We start from the raw sequence: 19,411 nt of genomic DNA, 5'->3' as shown, positions 1-19,411 counted from the left end.
TAGCTTACCACGATTTATTAAAGCATACACAATTTGAAATGATAAATTATGCGCTATCACAATCAAATAATTATGAAGCCATAATAATGCTCGTATAGTGAGACTGTTTACAGTGGCTTGATGACAAAGGCTCATTAAAGTCACAATAAATAATTTCAACTAGCAAAAATTATATTTTATACCTACTTGAACATGTATATTATCAATATAATACATTGCCATAAACATAAAATGAGATTTGACAAAATTCAAAAATACCCTATACTGTATTATGAAACAAGTGAAGAATGTTCGTCCGGAGAAAATGTAAACAAAGACCAATTCTCGTTGAAAATAATAACTTCTTCGTAAGCTACAAACAAAATTATAATTTTAGCTAGTTGAAATTATTTATTATGACTTGAATGAGCCTTTGTCACCAAGCCACTATGAGACTGTTTGTACAACTCAAAGATTTAATAGTAACATATTAACTAATTATACATACATTTCACAAAACAAAACAACTTAAATGAGTGATTTCTATCCTTCCAGTGAATCCATCATGTATCGATAATAAACACTGTGGAAGTATGTAATTCACTAAATTTACCACATGTATTGTATGTCAATAAAATTCCAAAGATATTTTTCGTTTTGCAGTTTATCTACGAATTTGAAATAACATGGCAATTTACGCCAAAGCATGAGCAACGTGAGGAATTTAATCCGATTATGAAGATAAATTTTAACAAATTATGAAGTTATTTTGATACAATTGCGAGACAATTCGAGTACAGTACCGGCTTTCACAATGTATAAAAAGGATATTTATCCTCTAAAGTTGATATTTACACATAATTTGTCCAATCTTGTCGTTCAAAAATAGATTTAATAAATAACCTCATTGATGCACTGTGACATTAAAATTTGGAAACAATGTATTTACCATAAATAATACCTATAGAACTGCCATATGAAAGGCGTTTTTGAAAGAAGCATTCATTTAGCGATCAAATTGTTAAGGTACTAGTCTATATAAATATTAGGTTATAAGGGAAGGTATATTTATATTTCGTATTACGTTTTGATTTCCACAAGGTACATGTGTACCAAAATCAAAATATCTGGTTTAAGTTAAAGAAAATGGGAACGTTCGCTTTAAAGATCGATATAGCTAATGCTAATATTTAATATAAATGTTTAAAGGACTTCTGTTTATCGAACAACAGACAAACATAGATAAATATTAGAAAACACGATTATCACTAAAACAAGTTCTCTTGGCTAATATGTTTACGTTGCTGTTGAGATGCACTTACAGTAATGCATTAAATTGTACATTGCTTTTATATATGGGCCATGTATTTAAGCTTAACCGAATTAATAATACTCTTGAATCTACTGACCATTTCATTAACCGCTTAACATCAATTGAGCCCTGGATCCTATTAATATTTAATACTAATACTGCACACCAATTTACTTTAAAACTTCGCCATTCACACTAATGAATTACTTAAACGTCATTGAATAGAATTCAATATCAATTTTCATATGCTAATATTTATGCATTTATTTACATCCCGCATTATCATTAGCAAGTCTCGTGTCAAAGGACTCATGTTAACATAGGAAATATCCTATTGATATAATTTTCTATAGCTATCAGAACAAACTAAAGGCCTTTTACAACAGATTACCATCGGATCCCAATTCTTATTATACCACATCGAAAACAATTTAATTTGAAACTTAGAGAAGCGAAAAACTATAAAAAAAATCTTAAATTTGTTAAAATATACTCCCATATAAGATGTGGCACCAATAATTCAATTGTTTTAATTTACAGAAAATGATGAATACTATTTAAAATCAATGAATCTTATGAAGGATACCATGTTTAATTTCAGTGAAAGGTTCAGAGAATTACACGGTATTTCTACCTTATGAGACGATAGTTGATCAATGTATTTTTTAGCACTCACCAATCATTTTTTATTTGTGCGTTTACAGCTATTAAATACACGGTTTCAATCTTGTTTTCAGTAAAAAATATTTTCCATAATTGTATTATTTAGAAAGTAAGGTTTATCATTTACAATGTATGTTTAGTATAAATGCGTATGTATTGATTTTAAATACGAATGTCACTTTAATAAGAACGACTGGTTATAATATTCATACAAGCAGCGATCTTCAATTTGTTCTCATCAACACCAAGTACTGCAAGAAAAACTGTGATACAAAGTATCACAGCGGGCCCACAAATAGATCTACAATGTAAATATTTTGAAGTTGGTGATGGCTGATGTCGAGTCAAGGCTATGAAGAAATTCAAAGAGACCTATTTTGGTAAAACATTAGTCTATGCACAACTACAGTTTATATTAAACATTTCTTCCAGGTTTCAGTTCAACTATAAGTTTTATAGGGGACAAAGTTTTGTGACAGAAAGAAATCACTAAATCAATATGTCTCTTGCTTACTCGGGAAAAGACATACATAAGACAAACCAAAGTTACAGTTCTTGCACAAGCGCAGCTGTAACAATACTTTTTTAATTCTCGGGACATTTAGTTACTTATATTGAAAATAAGTTTCAATAACATATTAGTTAAATCACTATGTAAATTGGCACTAACTAACAATGCATCAGAGTCAAGTTTTCATATATAGAGTGGTCAGCTGAGGAATTGGTCAGCAACTTATCAATACGGCAGTATCGAGTTCCCTAAAGTATACATTGGTCAGCTAAGAAATTGGTCAGTAAATTCTGAATGAGGCAGTACTTGGTCATCTATATGCACTGGACCATGAAATGTAATGACCATACAACAATTTAATACCCTGAGGGGCTTTGTGCGAAATGTGACAACACGCATTTGAGGCTTAATGGGCTATACAAGTTAATGAACAAATACTAAATAAAAATGAAAAGATTATACTAATTTCGCCATAATGATTCATGCTTTATTTTTTTACACCATATGAACATTTCACTAGCAACAGTTGGCCTTGTTTTTCACAAAACCACTTCGAAAATACAACAGATTAAAGAGAAATCATTTCTTAATTAAAATGGTCAATAATGGATTGGCAAACAACATTCTTTTGATCGTTCTTTGATGTAGTACAGATAGTTTTCCACAAGTTGTGAGGCTAACATTTAAAGCTACATTTACGATAAAGATAATTGGTTCAAACAATTGTAAATGAAACACCTAAAAAAGTAATTTAATCCGTGATATCTTCTCATCTTTTCACCAAACCAAAAAATTACTCAATTCATTTCAATGAACTGCCATTTTCAATAAAAATACACAAACATCCGTCTTTACGTACACTTTAAGGAGTATATAAAATAAATTAAACAAAAAAAGTCTCAAAAAATCTTTAATTTCAAAACTTATTTTTTTCCTTCTTTGTCCATATGGTCAGCAATTGGTCAGCAACTCTTCTCTATTTCTATATCGTCAGCTAACTCGTCAGCACTTAATAACGTGCCCAGAAACGTTGCGAAAACAAATGAACGAAAGACAACTCTATAAAAAAATAGACTGTGTCTAAATTATTAATGTCAAAAGTAACACCGTTTATTTAATGACGAGACAATCATTATGGTAAGAACCACAACTCATGTATTCAAGGGAAAAATTGACTGTGTCTACATTTTCAGCTCAAAAGTACTTGATTTTTTTAAAAAACGAGACGCATATTTTCAACCAAGTTCTTAAGTCTCCATAGACCTTTTACTCACCACGTATTAAATATAGCGGGCCGCTGCATTGTGTATTGAGTTTAATCAATGCATATCATTCTTAACTAAGGTTACTATCAAATTTTCTATAATTTTCCCAATCTATTTATGGAATATGTTTCACGTGGGCATATATAAATTGAACATACATTTATGGTGTTCATAATTAAATTGTTGAGTATATAAACTTATCTCCTCTTCTTTGTATAAGAGCCATTGACTTTTACCCAACTCACCCCACACGCGAACGAAAACTACAACGTCATATAAAGTTGCTGTACTGGTTAACGACCCCTTTTCGACCGGAAACGGAGGTTTTTCCTATGTTACTTTTGACACAAGATAGCAATAAAACTTTTCACACAGACAGGTTGGCTTTTTCTTAATAACTGTGTTATTTGTTGTTAAAAACAGCAATTAAGGGATTCCGAATTTTCCTACGTGCAAGTACCCCCTAAAATTTCGCCAAAATAGGCACCCTACTGTACCAATTATTCGGCCACCCCATAAATTCGCTGTTCTTGCGATGTTTTTCATATATTTCATTCTAAACTATATTTTCAACGTTTTTATATATATATAATTTGATCATTCAAGAAATCGTTTTAAACGGAAAAGTATCAATTAATATATTATGTTGACCACCACATATGATTAAAATGACACTTTAACTGTGTTCGGTGAGTCTTCTGTATGTAGAAAATTTAAAAAGCTACTGGGGTTCCTTCTTGAAATATGCAATGCTTTTAACAAAGAAAACTATCTTCTATTTGAGTCATGTCAAAATATACTATACATATTTGTACGCGATTGGTAAACGTATGACTAATATTAGTTACCTTGGTTAAAAAGTGGTTCTACTAGTTGAGACCTGTCGATGGCCATTCTATTGATAGGGCACAAACCACTAAGTATGAACGTTTCTCTGATTGATGCAGGGCTGGCCTGGTCAATTACATGGTGTAACATTTTTGAAATATTGTGTTGCCCAAAGTGACAGTACTGGCCGTGTGCCCAATACTCGTCGCCAGCTTTGAAAATCGAGCCTTCAGCGGGCCAATGACCTGGAACAGAAAATAAATCAATGTTTGAGGAATTGTCCAGGTACTATTTTCCAGGTAAGTGGATAATATGTTAGGTAATATAGAAGCTGTTAAAATACCTTGACATTCAGTGGCTGCAGTATATGGTGATGATTTTCCACGATCAATAGGACTGGTCGTACGCTCCCACAGTTTGGCAAGACTATTTTCATAAACCATTGATGGAAGAGGTCTGTGTTAATGAAACCTGACTCGCTGACCCCGACCAACCAAGAGTCGGGAATCCCATCCTGATAGTTTTGATGTGGATGTGACCCCTTTAAAGGATAATATAATAAAGTATAAACCAGTGAATACGTCATGATATATAAACATGCATATTTTGTCGCGTATTATAGCTACAAAATAACATACACATTCTAGTTACGGTAGTGAATGTGGACCTATAACATACACTGTACATGTAACAACGTACACAGATAATGAAGAAATTCGTACCGGAAATATATTCAAAGGCGGTAACATGCGGCCTCCTGCAGACACACATAGATGCGCGGTGATATGCTGATGCACCATTATCTGCTGTTTGTAGGTATGCACAGCAGTTGGACCTATGACTTTCTGTCTCGAAGTTTCACGACCAGTCCAGCCGCCTCATCGCAGTTGAATATCTTAAACGATCAAGTTTATATGTATTCTCATAATACATATTTATAATACGTCGTGGTGCGTTCTAAAATTCACATCTATTGCAAACTAGCAAAAACACTTATCTGTGTAAAACATACAAATTTATCATATCATCTGCTCAGACTTATTGCGAATATCTTAATCGTCCAACAGTTCCCCATACAGATCGAAAATGTCTTAAATAGTCTGTTGGGTTGACATCCACTTTCTCGTCTTGTCCAGAGTCTCTGTCCTCCTCTCCATTATGTCTGGATGGCGAGCGAACATCTGTTGCAGTATTTGTCCGATGGGCCTTCCTTCATATTGAACAATGCAGCCCGGCCTTAATAATAAAAAAAAATATGCGTAATTTAATTTCTAGTGTGCTTGCATGCAAGTAAAATATTCGTATTTAAGAGGTGCATCGTTATACATGCACTGTTGGTCAAATAAAAGCATTATGCACAGTCGATTAAACTTTCAACCACTGTAATGTCCCTGAATCAACAATTATGATCCGTATGTAACACCTAGCAATGTCTCGTGTATGCGGTAGGCACTGGTTAGCCATATATATCAGGTACGTAACCAGAGCCCGCTCTTCGAGATAAGTCAGCTTTCTTCTTCTGATCAACGCCATCCCTGAGTGTAAATCTTGGAACACCGTACTGTACTGCTGCCGCCCTCTTACTCAACACATTTCGACGCACTGCGAAATAGCCTAAGCAAGTGCTTCGTGACTGCAGTTTTTGTAAGACATTTTAAAAAATGTATTAACTTCCCCGTTTTCAGGTTTCACCATTTTCTTAAAAATTGATACCGCAATTAATGGTATTTTAATAATTTATTACTCGTTTTTTACCTTATAATGACAATTCAATAATGTCGTCTGATAGCGTAATATATAAGGACAAGTTTAAAATCCTTACAGAGCCTCATGCAAATAATCGTGCTTAATGACGTCACCCCTTCTTGATATTTAAAAGGTCAGAACAGTTTTTTAGGTAAAATTCCACAAACTTCTTACATTGGAACGCAGAAAACAGCTGATATCTGTTAAAATAGATGCCGCAATGAAACGCCAGACTGGTTTGTTAAAAATATTTCGTTCTGGCTGGTTTTAACAGTGTGGGCGAAAAACTGGTACGGGCGAATACTAGGCCGCTAGTGAGTTTTGTTTTGGTAACAGCTTCCTTGAACTTTATTCTACTGAGTTCAAAAGAAAGCCAATGAATATTTTCACATACGCTTTCCGCACAACAAAGTTCATCAGGAACAGGGCAAGGAATTGGATATGCACGTTCTTAAAATACCTTGACTATTATTACTTCATCTACAATATCTTATGAACATGCACATATCAAAGGCAGTAAGGTTGCTGACGTATTAGCAAACAAAGTAAGTCTGGAAACTGCTCAAATGGTAAATGACACACCAATCATCACTTACAATGATGTTCAACAAGCAGTAAAAAATGATTGAAGAAAGTGGCTAACACGTTGAGGTCAATCTAGTTTTGGCACTGCTTCTATAAATTGTCAAACGTATCTTGACCGTATCACCTCAATTTCTCTGACAAACAATTGGTAGACATAATTTTAAAACTCTGGCTAGGATTCAGTAACCACAAAGACTATAAATCAAAGCTAAATCTGAAACAAAGAAAAAACTGCTCTTATTGAGTCAGAGAAACGATTATTACTCACTATATGTCGGACTAACAATAACATGAAGGGGACAAAAGAAATGCAAAATGACTTGAGAGCAGCACTGCTTTCTATGGACGTTTATCGCCATCACTATCATGAAGAAAACAAACAGATCAATCACTGGCTGGATATTATCCCTGAAGAACTTGGGATCTACAAAGTGTCTTCATAACGAGTCAGTAAGCCAGAGTTGTAACCTGTTTAAAACCATTTTCCACTCACATATCACATTTGAGTAAATCTCCATTTGAGGCGGATGTCTTAAAATTAGTGTAAAATACAGTTCATTTGTGAACATTACTGCTTAAAAGACTGGTTACAATTGACACAGGTGATACTATGTAGGAAATCGACTGAATTATACGCAAAACCATACTAATTCCAAGTGTAATATATGAACTGTAAAATAGGCACTCGATATAGTTACGCAATCCTTCGTAGGTGTTATAACAATGAATAAACCAGTAAATCAGATGCATCTAGAATGTTCAGAACGAGTATTTAAATTACAAACCATTCGGCTTCTAAACCTAGATAAAAAGTGGACAATGGTGTGATACGTTATAACCATGCTTTAATTCATGTTCATGTGTTAATAAAAAAAGAAAAAAAAACACATGAACACTGTCTATTATTGTAATTGACTATGTAGTGGTGTAACGGCAGACGGGTCAATAGGCGAACAAAATGGTGGCCAAAAATGGAATTGTCTATTCTCAATGTGTTTCTTATATATATATAAGGATTTCCATTTCTGCATTTAGTCAAACATGTATGTGAAATATGGTGTAGTAGCTTTGATCTTTTTGATGTTATTTTCTCCAGGCAAACGAATGGGATCGGAATACTGTCTTACATGAGTTTAACTGTTAAACGTGGCGTTCGAGAGCATTACATTGACTATGTATGCATTTCAACTTACCACCATATCTTTATGGCAACTTCTGCCAACAACAGTACACATATTACTTTTAATCATGCCGGCACAAACTGTTCCAAGAACGGAGAACTGACTTATGGGTATGACAAAGTCTCTATTGACGGACTACAAAGTAAACAGCTGCAGCCTCGCGAACAATTTAGGACTTTACGATGGTGAAGCATTGTGGGCACACTACATCTACAGGCTTAACTAGGAACTAACACCACAGAAAACGGTGTGTTACAGCATTATCACAGGGTTTAATTTAACAGTGCGTTGTCATGTCTGGTACTATGTTTGATATTGTTTCAATATCTGCCGGAGTTCCGCAAGGTTGAATCCTTGGTCCCTTACTCTTCCTTATATACATTAATGATATCGTTCGTAAAATAAACTCACCTAAACGTCTTTTTGCAGATGAAACTACCATGTATATCATTGTCGAGGACTCTTGTCTGCTGCTCAGCAATTAAATGATGACATGGAAAATATCCATATGTGGGCAGAAAGGTGGGTTGTATCATTCAACCCGGCGAAAACTGAATCACTTCTTATCTCTCGAAAAAAAAAACAGACGGGCACATCCACCCATCTTTATAGACAATGTTCAAATAGTGGAAGTTACTTCCCATAAACATCTTGGCGTCACACTATCCAATAACTGCTCATGGCATGAACAAATTCAGTCCGTAAAAACCAAGGCCTGGCAACGTATCTACCTCATGCGATCTTTTAAATATGTCCTTGATCGCAAATCGCTAGAAGTATTATATAAAACATTTATTCGGCCACTCTTAGAATATGCCGATGTTGTTTGGGACAATCTTACGCAAGCTGATGCAGAAGATCTAGAGAATGTTCAGCATGAGGCAGCGCGAATCATATCCGGGGCAACACGACTAGTTTTCATTTCTAATCTTTATATTGGAACAGGACTTGAACCTCTGAAGGAGAGAAGAAGGAAACATAAACTCACACTCTTTTACAAGATGTTTCATCTCCTTACACCTGCCTATCTCACTTCACTTATTCCGTCCCGAGTTGATGATACAACCTCCTACAATCTTCGGAATTCTGTTAACCTTCGTAATATTACTTGTAAAACTCAACTATTATCGAATTCATTTCTACCAACTACAATTTCGTCGTAGAATGCACTTCCGGGAACAGTTCGTTCCTCTCCATCCTTGCCCTCTTTTAAGTTTAACCTTAACAAGAAAAAACAAACAGTTTCTCAATTCTACTATGAAGGTGAACGCAAATTGTGTGTCACACATGCAAGGTTGCGGATGCATTGTAGTAATCTTAATGAAAATTTGTTCTCTAAAAACATTATCAATAGCCAAAATTGCAAATGTGGTGAAATTGAGGACACCTACTATAATTTTTCACCTGTCCCTTATATCATGCACAAAGGCATCACCTATTCGACCAATTGACTGCTATAAGGCCTATGTCACTTCAAGTTCTATTATTTGGATCCAAAAACGACACGGACCAGACATACTCAATGATATTTAATCACGTTCATCACTTCATTCGCCAAACTAAACGTTTTTAATTTCCTTAAATTAGAACAACCTCGACTCTATAACTGACCTGACCTATCCATGCACCCCCCCCTCCACCTGCTCTTTACACAACTCTTTTCCATACCCTATGCGCATTTTTGACGTCTCATCTTCCACATTATCCAGCAAATTATAACGATTACATAAATATACAAACAATAACAACATTTACACCATTTCAAGCAGCTTGAAAGAGTGACAGAAGCGAGGCATAGTATAAGTTACCATAGCTTCCGTCTCAATTCTGTCAAATTATTTTGTTTTGTGCATATTTCATTTGTATTCCTTCAATGTATCACTATCTCCGACAAGTATTTAATATTGTATATGCTACAAATGTGTATATCATTATAATGTTATTTTAAAAGAAATACTGTTCAAACCAATTAAACAGGAAAACGTTTTCAATATACGAAATATTGCTTGGCTTGGGGATCCATGAATTACTTTACTTTTCATAATGCCCAATGTAACGTTGCAGAACTAAATATTAGCCGATAAAGTTATACGAGCAGTAAATGTTCTAACACACAACGATGATTTTCTTGATCGCAGTCCGCTATCAAAGCTCGAAAGTAACTGTATGACTAAATACAATACATTTTTTGAGATAGGAAAAGATCTTTACATTCCACAAGTAATATATGGCAAAGGTGAGATGGAAAGAAATGTTCAGAATGTAACGGTAGATGCGACCATACCAATATCTAGGTATCAACCAATATCTTGAAGACGGGGTTTACATTCAGGATACATTCCTTACAAACTGATGGAGAATTGTCCGTGCCAGAAACTGTTCTAGCATTACAGTCAATCACAAAGCAGGGTTGCATACTGGAAACAGACAATTGTTACAAGGTGAACATGATACATTTTCGATAATATGATTGAAAGCAAGCAGAAGGGAGAAGCAACTTGACTGTTTGTATATAACTTGTACTATTTAAGTACTTTAAAATACATGTGCACTTCGTTCGGCGTAGCTGTAGTTTAGCTTTTCTATACATGTCGAGATGTTTATATTAAACGCCGTGTTTGTATGCACATAGAACAAAACGTTCTGATTATTTTACGCTTTTGGTAAAATGGTACCAAACTTGTGTGTCTTGAATACTTTATCAACTATTTTCTAAGTATCCATAAATACTTAATGCCAATAGAAAAATGCCATTGGACACTGTAAAATATAATTCAGAAAACAAACTGCATATAAGTACATTTTTGTTGAGATAAACATCTCTTATGACAATCGGTTAACTGTTTTGTTTCCCTTTATGTTAATCATACTGCAAACATCATTATATCAACATCTTTTATGTTGTTTACAAGTCATTTCATTTGTCATGCGTCAATATTTATCAAGTAAACTGCACCTATTCACTATTGTCTACTTCTAATGTCGTTAAGTGATATGATATTGTCATATTTATTGAATAAAAAAACATTAATGCATTGAGTGTTTTGCCTTCTGAACTGTATTTAAAAGACAAAAGAAAGAGTATACAGGAAACGCCGCACAGACAGAAGAACTTCAGCCTTCGTTGTGAGATACAGTTTTAACTGTTTTTCTATTTCTATGAACAACGACATTGACCTTGATCTGTTTAGCCCCAAATGCAACCAAATGGAAATCCTCCTTAAACAACTCCTATATACCGAGTTTACACAATATGTCAACCATAACTCAAGTAATTCAGTATCAAACAGTTATCATTTTTTGTACCAGTGACCCTGACCTTGATCCTACAGGCCCAAAACGTAATAAAAGGTCTCAATCAACTATATATAACAAGTTGGGTTGCGATATGTCACCCCTAACCAGAGTAGGTCAGTACCAACGTTTGTTTTCATTTTAAAAAAGAGACATTGACCCTAGGGACCCCTCCTACGCAATCCTATAAAAAGGTATCCATAAACTCTTACCATATACAGAGTTTGATCACAATATGTCATTGCTTACTTATGTTATTTAGTATTAACCATTTTTCCATTATAAGTAACAGTGGACTTGACATTGACCATGACTCTCGAAACCCAAAACACAATCCCATGAAAGGTCTCATATATAACAAGTTTGGATGCAATATGTCTAAACATACACAATTTACTCAGTGTCAACCACTTTTCTATTTTTAGTAACAGTGAGCTTGACCTTGACCCTAGGGACCCTTAACACCATCACACGAAAGGTCTTTATAAACTCTTCCTTTATATAAAGTTTGATCACAATTTGTCTATACTATAGGTGAGTGACCTCGCCCTTATGCCGACCGGCCCCAACAACGACGTTCATCATTCTTATAACAGGGTTTCAATTTATGGTTAATATGGTGTTATGTAACCTTATTGTAATATAGTCATCAATAATTGTTTGAAGTATTTAGTTCATTGAATGAAGGTTGTAGAAGATACTAGTACAAATCCCAACTTGCCCTAAACTTAATACAATGTACCCTAAAATTTTAACCTAAGTTCCTCAGTCAATCGGGGGCCATAACCTGAAATTAGGATTATATGGAGTTATGTAACCTCGTTCTGTGATGGTCCTGAATAACCGTGTGAAGTATTTAGTGAATTGAATAAAGTCGAGCTTAAAACAAAAGCTTGTTTAAAGTACGATACTTGTTTAAGTGGAAGTGTTTAAGGTAAAGGTAGCTGTTATTGAAGAAGAAAGAAAACTTTCCTCAAAAACTTCAGATAAATAATGGATTATGGAACTTAATGCGTATGAACCTTACGTGAACACATATTTTATAATTGTTTTTGGGGGTCGTAGATCAAGGTCAATGTCGCTAATATTAAAATAAAAAAATGGTTTCTGCTCAGTTACGTTACTAATTTCCAATATATGTAAGCGATTGTTTGTTAACAAAGTAAATATGTACTTTTGCAATGGAGTCAATGTCAATGTCATTAATGATAATAAGTAAATAAACCTATTTAAAGACTAATGTGTTGTGATAAAACCTAGTATATTGGAGGCTCATTTGAACATATACCTTATGATTAGATTTTCGGAGACACTGGTGTCAGCGTCAACGAAGGTATTAAATTTGAAATATAGCCAGCTCATTTAAACTTTCCCTTAGGATTGGTCAAGGTAACCTGGTACTGACTTAAATAAAATTAAAGTCAATGCTAGTATCTTGACTCAGCACTGACGTAAAAAGGGTAAGTGTTTTACTTAGCGCGCTCATTTTTGGACATCAATTCAGATCATGTAAGGGGTATAACGTGTAAATATCGTTGTTGCTGAAGATATGTGTTAGTTATGACAACGCAAATGTCATTCCTTTAAAGAAAATGTAAATATATGTGCAGTAATTAAACGGTTTATATCGGAAGCTAATATAAGTAGGATTCGGGGTCGGTTGAAAAAAGATGAAGGCCACTTCTTTATTTAGTTACCTACAACTAATGCCTAGTTTTCAGCATGCATGCCCCAGTATCACTTAAACACTTAAATATATCAGTTCTCAATCTAAACCACAACACTTGTTAGTTCAAATAAATATATGACACAATTTAAAATTATTCATGTTTTATGCGTTTGAAAGCTTTGCCATTTAAGATATTTATAAACACAAATGCTCGTAATTCTATTAGATAATAAATCTTAGAGCAAAATGAGTATTTGAGTCAAAATAAAAAAGAATATCAATTCGATTCAATTGTTTGATTCATATTTGATGGTGTTATAAAGATAATCATATCGGTTTTGAGTACAGGAAATCACAAATTTAAATAACAATTTAAAAACCAGTATTTATTTTCCTTCCAATTCTATTATTTACAATAAATTTATCATGTTTTACAGTTGCGACGTAACTTAATTGTTTGCGTGAAAGTAGGACAAGGAATTAAAATCCCGGGTTACCCACTGCGGCGTTTCTATTTACATCTGAAATAACATTTTGCAAGCAGTTTAATTAATTTTATGGAATTGCGTGTTTATAAATTAAATTAATGTAAACACACACCAACATATGGATATATAAGAACACTTGGGATACATGTTACACATTCAAACAAGGAAAACGCAGGATAAATGAAGTCAACAACAACACTTGAGCACATCCTTAAACGCCATGTTTCAAGTTTGAAGTCATGATTCTTAGTAGATTGATAATAGTCAAGCTAATAATTAATTGTATTTATACTGAGATAGCACAGAATGCAACGCATGGAAACTTTTCGCATGCCTTGGAAACATTGTTTGAATTATAATGACACATTTGATTCTATTGGACTAAATCTTTGCATTCTAAACAAAACTATGTTCAAAGGCGATATTGACGAGGCATGCTTAGCATACTCTGCGAAAATGCCACACCTAATTTACCGTGGCATGGATAAGTATTTAATAAATTTCTCTGAAAGTTTTTATTTGAGCAGCGTGAGAACATTCAGAATGTTCAACAGTGTACCGTTTACATTTGACAATACAGCAATGACTTGCGTCTCTCTCTACAAACGTGGATGTACGAGTTTGCTTGAACCTGACCGATGCCAAAATATTAACTAATTCCGATGTCAGTATACAAATCTTTCTAAAGAACAAACTGGACTTAATATGCAGACCGATACGGACACATTAATCGCAATACTTATTCAATCTGCCTAATTGCTGATACTGGCGATACTCTTCGTTGTTCGATTCAACTATATGAAACGCACCCGCATATCGACAAATGTATGTACACAAGATTTGAAACCTGACATTCACGAACATGAACATGTCGGTACTTGCATGTATGAATTAGCAACTATTTTGAGTGTTTCCGATCTTCCTTCACAGAGACAAACCAATAACTCCGTTAGTGAAGACATCATTTCAGACGAGCCAAGCAATACAGATCGTCCTCCTGAGAAAACCAAGACCATATGCCCGACAGAGAATTCGGAATATGACGCGACCACCACCAGTGGGAGGGGAAAATTGCAATGACACAAGATTAAAGTATATACATGTAATCACGAACAGCTTGGAACAAACGCCGAGGCCCACAATCACTAGGAAATGAAAATTACAATTAAAGTTTCCTTTTTGTCGAGGTTGTACCTATATATATGCTTATTGTTAAAGAACATTATGTCGAACAAAAAAATATATTCTTCGAATTGATGCATTACGCATAGAATGGATTGTTGATATTATGATAGAAAATAGTTATTAATATTACGAGCATATGCCGCATTGTTTTAAAATTTCGTTGTCATGAATTTTAATTTAAATACTATGATTGTATATTATAGCGATTTAAATGTGAATTGTGGGCTAACTATTATTTATCTTTGTAGTTCTTGTTTATTCGCCCTTTTGTGGTTTATGTGTGCCTGAACATGGGTTCTTACAGCTGATAAATGTCAGTCCTATGATAATTATAGGAGGTTTGTTTGAGTACGAGGGAATAATGCCCTAACCCAGGGATATAAATTTGTAATTATCTGTTCTCTTATACCACTATTAGTGTTCGATATCTTTATAACGCCATCAATAATGAATCAAATAAATGCGTGCATTTTATATTTTTTAGTTATGAATCAAGTACACATATCGCTCTAAGATTAATTATTTAAAAAAGTTTCAAGCATTTATGTACATAAATATCATGCATGGCAACAATATAAAGGGGATTAGACAATTTATTTTTCGAAATCGTTTAAAATCACCAAAAGGTACCTACTACTGTCTTTAATACAAATGTCCGGGCTAAAATTAGAAGGTTGACTGCTATTGTTTTTTTATGCCTTTATACTAGATCACAGTTGGTTTTGCGGTATTAGGTGTAGCTGTGAAGTTTTAATTGGTTATTATCATACTTGTCTCAAGTTTTCATGAAATATTATTGTTGTCATTGTTACAAATAGCCCGTTGGATGTAAACGAGGGAAAAGCATTTATATCAAACTTTTCTCCGGCATTGATCAAAATAATTGTTCAGTTTTTATGTACTCATTTAAGTATATAACAAATATGTTGAAAATATGTAGGTTAGGCGTATTAATGGGATACTATTAATTCGATATGAAAGAAGTTTATGAGTATTTATTTCAACTTGAAGTATTATAATGAAATATATTTATGAAACCAAAAGTCCAAGTCATGTAGAATCTGCCAGTGTCATTTGATAGATAGATATTGTCTCACGTTATTGAATGGCACACAATGAAACCAAACACTTGGTTTAAGATTGAAATAACTGTTATTTTATAATTTTTTGTGTTTTATTGAGTGTCTGTCGGCGTATGCATGATGTATATTGAAAAGACTTAAATTGTTACGTTAGTTAAACATGATATGTATAGAATATTTATATTCAAAAATCAATAGGTCTTGTATATGAATGCATCAGTGCGATGCAGATGTTTTATAATGACAACTGCTTTTTGTTTGTGTTTGTTTGTTTTTCCTCATAGAAGGCCACATTGTAAATTTGATGTTGTAATGGTTGAACCTGTAATACTGTCGTAATCTGTATATAACTTCTCTAAATAAAGATATTATTATTATTATTATTATTATTATTATTATTATTATTTTTTTTTTTTTTTTTTTTTTTTTAATTTATCGCAAAATGACGTGAAGTTAAAACGTGTTTACAATGCATTAAAGGTTACAGTACAATACTATACAATATATGAGTTTTGAAATTTGCTTTTTATGCATTAAACATGGATATATACACAATCAAAATCATATAATGTTTAGCACAAGATAGCTTTAAATAATGTTTAATATATATCATAAGCAATAGGAGTAAAGATAAATATACATAATGCATTTATATTAATACCACTTAAATAGGCATACTATTCAATCAGCCAGTTACCCTTCTTTTATAGCATCTGCAGATAATTGTATAGAAACTGATGAAGAACCATTTTTAAACACCGAGCCACAGGAAGGGCATTTGGGATCCTCGGCGTTACTCACAGGGTTAAAGGGTAAAATGAAGCCGACCTTTTACTAAGTCTGTTATTATCAAAATTGCTTGCATTGGTCAACGAAGCCCTAAACTTTAATCATGGTTAAAACTTGGCTTGTTTGGTTTGATTTCCTTCCGCCGCATGTATTTTGTGATCTGCGATGAAATAACTGCTAGTGTCTCACGGGCCTAAAATTGTATAAATTTAATATAAAATAGTGTAATTAGTTTTCATTTGACCTTTATATGGATGAAAAAGACCATTCACGATAAACAATAGCGCAAAACGTAATATGAGCAAATACATACCAGTCGGTCGAGATCAATAGTTGGTCCGTGTCCCGTGAAAATGAGATGGAATGGGTATGCTTTCGGTTGAGTGATGTCGTTCTTTCTTTTAGGCCGACAAAACCTATGATATTGACTGAAGCGTTCCTGATCAAAATATAAAGTTGAAATACAATGACTAAGGTTGATTGACCTCTTTACTTATAAGTTACGTAAACGTAGATCGTTTAAATCTGATAGAGTAGTTAAGCATTAAATTCGACATTAACAAGCAAAAAATGTAACGCACACTATAACGTTTAAAAGAAATTTTAAATGTTATGCAATTTAATAACACCTTATGTTTTGTTTCTTATCCGGAATACGTATGACACAGTTCTTTTATATATACCTACTGCCAATTTTCGATTACACTAAACTGAAATATTGCCATTAAACTAAATACAAATACCGAACAACGGTTCTGATTTCACATTTCGCTTTACACTTCGTAATTTTTATCTCATTGTTTTAGTACGTTAACAACAAACGACGCTATGTACTAATAACCATGAGCATAAAGTCTGCTGGACCGACCCCGGCAAACACAACCGTTAAGGGCAAGTGACTGATGGAGGTCAGGCGTTCAAGAACGTCATCTATGTCGTTCAAAATGCCATCCTTAAGTAATAGAAAAAAATGTTTTTGGAATTGTTTAAGACTGTCCCTGATTTTTTTTTTGCAGTGAAAGGGGTGAATTCGGTTTACTGAGAGACTTTTGATGATATGCCATTTAACCTAACATTTTGGATTCTGCCTTAAGTCTGATTGGCTGAATGTTTAAGGTATCAGCGTTACTTATTAATTTGTATTTATGTAGACAATTGTTTTGTAGGAGCAGCGCTCTCAAATGAAACATTCAAAAAAAAGAGAAAACAAAAACATGTTTTAATACCATTTATATGTTTCAACGCATGTGTCTGAAACTGAGTGTTCAAAATAAAAAAATATACATGTTGACATGGCCATAAAATGATCACAACAATATGACAAAGTCTCTCGATCTTACCGTTATGACAAGAAGGACATGGTAGACCTGGATGTCCTGTGTGGGCTCGCGAACCTCCAGATACTAAGCGAAGGAAATCACTGGTTTCAGTCGCGCGGGGCCCGACATCCGTATATGCTTCAAAAACTTCTTGTACCATCTCATGGCGCTCTTTTGTTATAAAATAAAATGTGTGTAAAAATAAATTAATTTAATGTTAAGTATTACCATAAGTCAGTTGTATTGCTTGACAATATAGGCAACTCGAAATACAATAAACAAAATATCATTGAATACTACAAAATACGTTTTTTTCAAAGCGATATTGTTTTGAAAGGAAACTGCTGCTTACGCGGGTGCGCTGAAACTTTTTCGTGTTCTTAATACCAAATATAGTAACACAGTGGCCCTCGTATACTCTAAATATGATTTGAACTCTGTCAAAAATGATGAATAAATTTAAGGTCACTATATACATAGTTTGCACGATGATGAAAAGGCAATTATGATGATATTTCAAAGTTAGATGAAAGCAGATGACAAGGATAAATTGCACAGCATAATGGGGAGCGGTCTACCCAACGATCTTACGCCATTTTAAAATGTTTCTGTGCAACCTGATGTGACCGTGAATTATATTTAAAAACAAATTGAGATAATTTATTCATATCAACCAATATTCTCACCCATTACAACGTGATCTGAAGTTCATTATACATTTATCGTCGGAATATAGTGTTACTAAAATATAATCATTATTACTATGGATATGAAACTTAATTGTATGTTTTAATTGTAATGTGTTTTGATATCATGCACATTAACCCGATAAAAGAGAGGATGTACGAACATGAATTACTACATTATTTTCCATATATTTTCAAAAGTTGACTTACGTTCTAAGAGTCCACAACAGAAGGTTAGTCGTCCTAAATTTTCATTTATATTCTCTGATCCATAAATAAACTAGCTCTCTTGTCATTTTCTTGGCCTCATTAATACAAATTGATGACTGCTGACCCGAAATAATATTGTTACTGTTATAATGGATATAAATTGCTTATTTCAAATTTATGAAACTAACTTTTCTGTATTTCATGAATGACAATAGTATTGCTTTCTAATTTAAAGCGGAATTGCAAATAATAACAATACAGTCTTAAAAAAACAAACAAGGAATGTAAATTAATTTTATTTTAACAAATTAATATATCATAAAGTCATCATACATCCGAAATTTAGTTATGGGTGAGCAATTCAGACCAAAGGGGATTTGTTGTTAAAACGTAGCTCGTCTGCTCAAAACTTCATGGTCAAAACTTCACCTATCTAGTTATCCGCAATGTTCCTAGTGTGAATTTATACATACTTAAATACTAAGCATCTATTGGGAATTTAAAGGTACTAGTGTTTGATCATCATTTTGCAATTATGGTGACTAGAGATATATGTGAACGTTAAGGAATTTACTAAATGGTTCTTGTGTCGTAAATGGATGATTGTCAGACTCATCGG

This window comes from Mya arenaria, chromosome 6, assembly GCF_026914265.1.
Source record: "Mya arenaria isolate MELC-2E11 chromosome 6, ASM2691426v1".
Classification (NCBI taxonomy): domain Eukaryota; kingdom Metazoa; phylum Mollusca; class Bivalvia; order Myida; family Myidae; genus Mya; species Mya arenaria.
This window is presented reverse-complemented; position numbering follows the sequence as displayed.